The sequence below is a fragment of the Leuresthes tenuis genome, unplaced genomic scaffold (genome assembly GCF_036924035.1).
Source record: "Leuresthes tenuis unplaced genomic scaffold, fLeuTen1.0.hap1 SCAF_3, whole genome shotgun sequence".
Classification (NCBI taxonomy): domain Eukaryota; kingdom Metazoa; phylum Chordata; class Actinopteri; order Atheriniformes; family Atherinopsidae; genus Leuresthes; species Leuresthes tenuis.
In genome coordinates, this window is record NW_027325357.1 from 24,763,614 (window position 1) to 24,771,185 (window position 7,572).

The 7,572-nt window shown below is 38.5% G+C and overlaps 1 non-coding gene across 1 annotated transcript; it reads left to right on the forward strand.

Moving 5' to 3' along the window:
- Positions 1-6,276: 6,276 nt before the first annotated feature.
- Positions 6,277-6,346, forward strand: trnaf-gaa (transfer RNA phenylalanine (anticodon GAA)). The gene has a single exon. It is a non-coding gene; the product is annotated as a tRNA-Phe (tRNA).
- The last annotated feature ends 1,226 nt before the right edge of the window (positions 6,347-7,572 follow it).

Below are 7,572 nucleotides of genomic sequence, written 5' to 3' on the forward strand. Positions count from 1 at the left end.
AGAGAACAACCAGGCCACTGCCTCTTCTAATAAATTTTGTATTTCAACATTATGTTGGTCAAAATCAAATGACATATAATGGCAAACACAAGTTCTGGGAGAAAAGAAGTCAAGAATCTAGGCTGATAAGTTTGGCAACCACTGGGGCTGCATTGCATGATGTAGTACAAGCTGAGATACCCTAGCAGGGTTCGCAAAAGAGGATACTTGAGTCACCTGTTTGATCATTGGTGCTTTATCTTGTGGTTGCAACATAAAAGTTCCAAGTCAAGCAAGACATCTGCCACAATGGATTAGTCTAACATCAGTTTTCATACTGGAGAACCTCTCTAATTACTGCTTGTGTAAACATATTACCTAATGGACCTACAGATGCTATTTGTATTCTAGAAAGAGAAATAAAATTAGATGTAAATTAAGACAAGGTTCCACAACGGGACAAAATTGAAACTCAGTCAACATATTACTGGAAATGACCGAAATGAAATTGAAAAAGATGCTAAATCACCTCAGAGACATAGAAAATTACCAAAAGTAGACAAACTTGACCAAAGGATATGCATCATAACCATAAGGAGATTACACTATACGAAATATTTGCAAGATACACAGTGGGAGATACAAAGCAATACTATCCTTATGATTTGCAGTTGTGTCAGCTTGTGTGTCTCAGTCACCTGTAGGATGAGTGAAGGACTTTTTACAGTTGTATCTCCAGGGGCCCGTTGATCCATCCATGGCTGTTTGGTTTGGACTAAATTGCTCTGTTAGTGTTCATGACAGATCATGGTCTGCCTTAAGATACACCCTGTCATTACCCTTCTGCTGTTGATATACTCCTTCGAGGTTGATCAGGTAAGCATTCTTTAGTCACAACACCTGCTGCCGAGATAGATAGTCATCAGGCATAATAGATGGAGATGTGCATCCCACTTAACCACTGGATCTGAATGTGATTAAAGGGGTAAATGAGTCATGTCTTAGCATAGATCAAAATTCAGTCAACAAAATTATACGAAAGCCTGTCTCAGAGATCAAATCATAATTTATATCTTAGCTAAATACAGAGAGTATTCAGATAACTTCAAATTTCCAGAAACTGAGGTCAAGCAAATGGAGATCATCGGATAGCCCACAGTTGTGAGATGGGTGTTACACATACAACTCAAATCAAGACAGCTGGTTGAAATTGATTGGAAAAAGAACAAAGAATAGACCTTACTAACTTTTAGCTTGACACGTGAAGGTGGGGTAGGTTGGTTTGGGGCAGAGGGGGGATGAAATTTACAGAAATGTAGAGAATCAGCTTTCTTGAGCTACTGTGAAGCCTTCAGAAAGATGTAACCATTTCACCTTAATGATTTTTCTGTTCCATCAAATTATTGCAAGGAGAATGTTGAGGGCAGCATTACAAAAGTGATTAATTTAATGACAATAAGGATAGAGCATTTCTGAAATAATTTCTGCTTTTAAACTAAAAAAATTGCACAAACAACACAGATTAAACAGCGTTAATTCAGACAAGATCATTAGGGAAAATGTGAGGGAATTAGAACCTGACCAAAAGCTTTGTCTGATAGTTTTGCAAAAAGGTGTCGTGGCAACAGTTGTTTGAGTCCAGTGCTCTATAAATACCCTTGCAACTGCAAGGACATCTCAGTTGATTCTCTTTCTTAGAACACTAGACAGGCCTGCTGTCTGTCACCTGTGTTTTTTGCTGTCACCATCGAACTGATAGGGACAGCAGTAATGTCTGACCTGGCCGTTCATGGACAACAAACTGTTGACTGTGTCCATGCTTGTTGATAGACCTCTCGAGTCAAGTCAAGTCTGTCCCAGCTGATGAGAGCATTGGCAGAATATGCTGAAGTTTCAGGCTTCACAATTAATTAGCACTAAAATGTAGTCAATGCTCTTGACACCAGTATTAATGTTAAACCTTCTTATACTTTATTTCATTTGAGCCCTAATAAGATTATCTCCTGAGAATTTAAAACTCAAAATTAGGTGAAAAAAGGCTACTTCTCCTTTAACTAAACATTTCTAAGGAAAAAGAGATGGAAGGAGATTCCATTGTCATAACAATAGTCCCTGGTCTATTGTTGAAGCAAATCAGCTCTTGCTTCACAGTTTGGAAGAAGAAACAAACCAGCCCAGGATAAATGTTTTTTTAATACCATCAGATTTAGAGCACCGATATATGTGTTATGTGTGTCCAAATTCACACTGGATCTCAATATTTAGTGTGCTAAGTGGCATCACAGGAATAAAGTGTTCAAAAGCATGCTTACATAAATTCATCTATATAATGCTTATTTTCATTCTAATAATTGTTTTGAAATTGCTTTGAAAATCAACCAAATAAAAAAGAGAAAAAAAAATCTTCATATCATTACAGTTAAAAACAAAGGTACAGGGTAGCCTTTGTGTTACAGTGTGCCACCACAGCTTCATGGTGAAGCATTGGTATATGATGAATTGGGGAGTGAAAATATCGGAAAATTGAAGATTGAAACAACACCTGAGAACAGCAAACACATGTTGCTACAGAACAATTTTATAGCCTCAAAAAAGAAAGATTAGGCATTAAATGATAATAATTAGTTTGTTGATACAAAACAAACTGTAAACAACTTTCATTACAAAGAACAATGTGGACATTTTGATAGTGTAAGACTCCATGAAGAGCATCAGATGATCCACTTTTTAATTTCATGTTACATTCTGATTGAATCTTCACTCTCTGTCGGGCAAGATACAAATTTACTTAATAATTATTGCATAACCGCCGCTGTGCTGCAGCTATTAAAGCTTTTGAGTGCAAAGAGTTCCCTACGGCCTTTGCAAGTGTAGTAACTCTTGCATCCTGGCTGATCTCCTCTGCTTTCAGATGATGGCACAAGACCCAAATTCTACAAAATTTTGTCTGCCTCCAGCAGAGATTTGACCTGTGTGATCTAAACATCATAGGATATACAAATTATATGGTGAAAGGTAACCGTGTATATGTTGATTAGATGTTTTGATTTGTATTGTGTTCTCACTGTCTTGTTAACTTAGCAATGAGCAATGCATGAGTAACAGACACACTATTTTGAGTTCCTGTTATGTCTCCTCCCTGGGAGCTTTCTCTTCTCAGTAAATAGTGCTTTAGTCAAACTGCTTTTTAATTGTCTTATATATGAGTTTTTTGCAGCCTTCTTTCAAGGTCTTTTCAGTCATCGGAACATAACATTGGGGTGTGGTTGATAAAGGGAATGACTTTTGAACATAATTTCAGTATCACCATGGATTTCATAAGAGCCAAGTTGGGAAAACTTGAACATATTCACATATAGTAAAGACTATTTTTTTGTGTTTTAATGAGGAAATTCCCACGCGAGTAAAAATTTTCATTAATTATTTGTAATGAGAAATCACTATGGATAATATTTTGTGAGCATGTCAGTTGGGCATCCGGTCAATCTAATGTTACACTGACTCCTGGTGGTGAGACAAACTACAGAAAGGAATGATTTAGGACAGGTTGTAGCTCATTGTTTAGAAAGCACGGCTTAAATTAGAATTGGTTTGTGCAGTATGAAGAGGGAGAATAGTCCTAACACCGAAAACAAGAAAGGGAGATCATTCAAAGGAAACACGCGTGCTGTAAATGCCATCGTTTAATCTTCATCAGTAAACAAAAAATCATACATACTCGTTTTCAGGCACTAGATGGCGGTATACACAACACCTTCCAGACGCCGAAAGAGCGGTAGCGGGAGACCAAGCGTCTGTATAATTCTCCTCCAATCGCGTTGCCCCATTTCCATTTTTGGTCCATCTTTGGTGATAGCCAATCACGATGGCACTTCTCCATAATTCAGCCCAACAGCCAATCACTTTGCCTCGTTTCCATTTTTGCTGATAGCCAATCACGATGGCACTTCTCCATAATTCAGCCCAACAGCCAATCGCGTTGCTCCATTTCCATTTTTGTTGATAGCCAATCACGATGGCACTTCTCCATAATTCAGCCCAACAGCCAATCGCGTTGCTCCATTTCCATTTTTGCTGATAGCCAATCACGATGGCACTTCTCCATAATTCTGCCCGCAGGACTTCAGGTGACTTTAACTACAGAAGGTAAATATATCGTTTTTTCTACGTGGCGATTTTTTTGTCAAACATGCTAATGCTATTGTACTGCTCTATATTGTACTGCTAATCAGTACGACATATTAACTTCTGTTGTCACAAAAGTCTTAAATATGCATTGCTGCTACTAGTATTAGTTGATAACAAGCTAGGGTATGAATGAAATCTATGTAGTATTCACTTCTGTTGTAATATGTGTAATATGTAGGCTACTGCTATTAGTTAATAATTAGCTGTGTGTTTGTGTGATTGTATGCAAGTAAGAACTTATGTGTGTGCATGAATATATATATTTTAATAAGTTAAAAATAGTGCACATTGGTCATATTTCTGTGATGTACAAATATTAGCTGTTTGGTATAGATATTCTTTCTCTGTTAATGGCAGATGGCTTCCAAACAAAAAAAAAAAACACAGGGCCATGGGAGAGGAGGAGTGGATATCCCGCCTGCGAAAAGTTGCTGCCTCGGGTGTTTGGCCCTCTGAGGCAGGAAACAGACCAGCACCTCGGCAGAAAAAGTGGCATGATCTGTATCTGAAAGGTAAACCTGCACAGAGTGATATGTGTATCATATTAAATGTAAAGCTGTGACATATTTAAAGGGAACACCTTCTTATTTGCTGTCAAACATTAATACAGATTGAGAAATGCCCAATGCAGATGAGGGGACAAATGTCACTGTTTGGAGGTGCACAGAGCTGTAACTGCGGTTTGCATGCAAAGAAGGTATCAGAAGGCTCTCATACATTTATGACGTGCTGGTGGCAGAGCAGCCAGGGCCCTCACCTGCAGATTCACCACCACCAAAGGACGTCTCCTTAGCTGGTGATGAACCGAGAAGACCCATTGTGACTTTGGTATCAGTAAGTAATGAGGATTTACTTATGCTGATATTTATATTAATATTATTAATATACTCAACTGTATAAAATGTACAAAGCCCCAGTTAAGGTTATGTTTTTCTTTTTGTCAGTTTACAAAGCCACGGTTTGGTGGCTGTCATGGTGCCATGCTGAAGCCAAACTTAAGTTTGGCTGGGAAGCATTCATCTAAGGTAATGTAAAGAGAATGATACATAGGTTGACTTTGATTTTAAAAAATGTACATTGTTATTGTTTTCATGTAGCAGTAACTATAGTGGCACTTTCATGCATTTCATTCATTTCATGTTGAAATGATCTGGTTTTATTGACTGCTATACCCATAATGATAGATAGATGAATTCACTATCATCTATGGTTATCCTATATTGTGAACTGTGCCTTTATTCCCTCAGACCTCTGAATTATCCAACCGCATCACAAGCCCCACCAAAAGAAAAGTATCACCACCTGGCTGCAGTCCCAAGAAGTTTCTGCAGATCGTTTCTCCTCTGTCTCTTCCTCCATCTCCATCTCCTGTACTTTTAAACCCCAGTCCATTCATTGAGCCAGTTGTGTTTGTCATCCCAAATGGAAACAAACAGATTGTGCCATCTGATTCCCTGCCCTCACCTCCACTAACCCGGAGAGCTTACGCCCGCACGGTGGAAAAAAACAAATGCTGTCAGTGTCACCTGCCGTGCATAAAAGAAAATGGTAGTATTATGGGAAGATATACTGTCCCATTTATTTTTTTCTATTTTTAATTGTTTAATTTATTCCTGTTTTTATTACTTCAGGTTTAATTTCACACATGTTTCTGAGTGTTTGTGTGTGTGAAATTAGTAATAAATTTGTTACATTTCAGTGAGTGTCTTCAGTTTTTTCTGCAAACATGCAAACTCATTCAGAGAAGAAGATTACATTGTTGCAGCACTTAATTCAGAAATTTAAAAATGACCATAAAAGTACATTTGATAACACTTGCTAAACGTTTGTGTCATCTTCCAATGGTGGAATCGAACCGGTGACCTTTGGATTAAGAGCCTCCTATACTATTCCACAGCAAAGTGTCATGTTCGCGTAGAATTCTCAAATGAATACACCAGAATGTGTGCTTTTACTTGAAATGGACAGCAGAAACACAAATAACTACAAGTTCATTCCATTTTTTCCCCTCATATTCTCAAAAACTCCTCTTTTCCTTCATTTTTCCCCTTCCCCCTTCTTCCCCCTTTTCCCCCTTCTTCCCCCCCTCATACAGACTATTGTTCCCCAGCTTTAGCTCAGTTGGGAGAGCGTTAGACTGAAGATCTAAAGGTCCCTGGTTCGATCCCGGGTTTCGGCAGTAAGATCGGTCGGTGAGATCATTTTAGCCAAACAAGATTAATTCTTTGTATAGCATTGTGAAATGAAAAGCTATTATTATTTGCTATTTGCTAGAAATAAATGAATTTCAGATTATATGTACATAATTTACTGGTGGAAAAGTAGAAAATAAGACACAGAGGGCTGAATCTGTAAGAAAAAAAAGTTAATGTGTGACATAGCTCAGTAGATTTCTGTTACGTGTATCTGATCATTTTGCGCGTAAAATAAGAAATTATGTTCCAAAATGCTGCTCATGTTACACAGGGAACATCAGACACAAGATCGTGCCAGCAGATCCTCAAAATGGCCGCAGGTTTTGTTTTGACCTCCTATGGTACATGGAAGGTTCCGGCTGTGTCTCAGCTGTTCTACTCTATCTGAGCGCCAGACCAGGTCGAGCTGAGGCGAGAGAGCCTCAGTCCAAGGGAACAGGCCTGGGCCACAATGCACCAAACTGGTCATGGACTTGCGTCATTCCTTTTGAATCATGAATGAATGGCCAATAGGCTCTCCGTGGTGATGTGTTCGTCGGCAGCGCATTGATAATGAACAGACAGAAAGAACTTCTGAGAACTAACAATACAGGGGACCGACAGCCGGGGACGGGAAAGGTGCAAAGTGTTCTGCAGGTTCGTGTGTGTTTACATGCTGTTTCAGCAAACTTACAAATGAAGTCAAAACAGATGGTAAAATCATAACAACTGGGGAGAAACCAGCTGTAAAACGGGACATGCCTGCAAAACATGATCCAGTTCCTGAATTATTTCTGTTTAGAAGATATATTTTTCACAGTGCTGTAAGAACATACAACCCCTTTTTTTTTATTTTTACAGGCAACATATTCCAACAAAAGTTTGGTTGGGGTAATATAGAACTTTAAACTGGGTTTTAAAAGAAAATTAACAATGGAGTTACTTCAAACAGGGTGATCGTTATATGATTTTGTACTGGAGCAGCCATGAATGCTTGAGTCCATGACAAGCAAAGATGGTCAGAGAATCCCCAGTTCATAGTTAAATGTGTGAGAAAATCATTGAAATGCTTCAAAACAATGTTATTCAGAGAAAGATTGGAAGAGGTTTGCACATTTCTCCACGCAATTCTGTGTGTAAAGGTCAAGGGTGCAAACCTACTGGACACCTGTGATCTGAACTGTTTATCAATAGCTGATATAATCATACGGGCAAGGGATTATTACAGTGT